The sequence below is a fragment of the Penaeus monodon genome, chromosome 22, assembly GCF_015228065.2.
Source record: "Penaeus monodon isolate SGIC_2016 chromosome 22, NSTDA_Pmon_1, whole genome shotgun sequence".
Classification (NCBI taxonomy): Eukaryota; Metazoa; Arthropoda; class Malacostraca; order Decapoda; family Penaeidae; genus Penaeus; species Penaeus monodon.
In genome coordinates this window covers 17322735-17322970 of record NC_051407.1, presented here as the reverse complement: position 1 = coordinate 17322970, position 236 = coordinate 17322735, and the positions used below count along the sequence as shown (strand labels likewise).

Genomic DNA, 236 nt, shown 5'->3' with positions numbered 1-236 from the left:
ATCATTAAAACGACCATCTCATCGGTTATTTTGAATATTCTTTTTTAGGTGGTATGATAATTCTTCTTTATATTTATAATGAGCATATTGTTTCAATCAGCTGAGTGATATACGCAGCTTGCTCTACAACAATCCTGTAGTGGATTACATGTCATCATTGTTATCTCGTTCAGCAGTTTACTTGATATTATATTTTACATTTACATCTCTACTTTCTATTTATGTATATTTATGTT

General features: G+C 28.8%; 1 protein-coding gene across 1 annotated transcript in view; it reads left to right on the top strand.

Moving 5' to 3' along the window:
- LOC119587583 (uncharacterized protein DDB_G0285291-like) overlaps window positions 1-236 on the top strand; it is a gene marked incomplete at its 3' end in the record, with an annotated part of 39547 nt that overhangs the window by 964 nt on the left and 38347 nt on the right.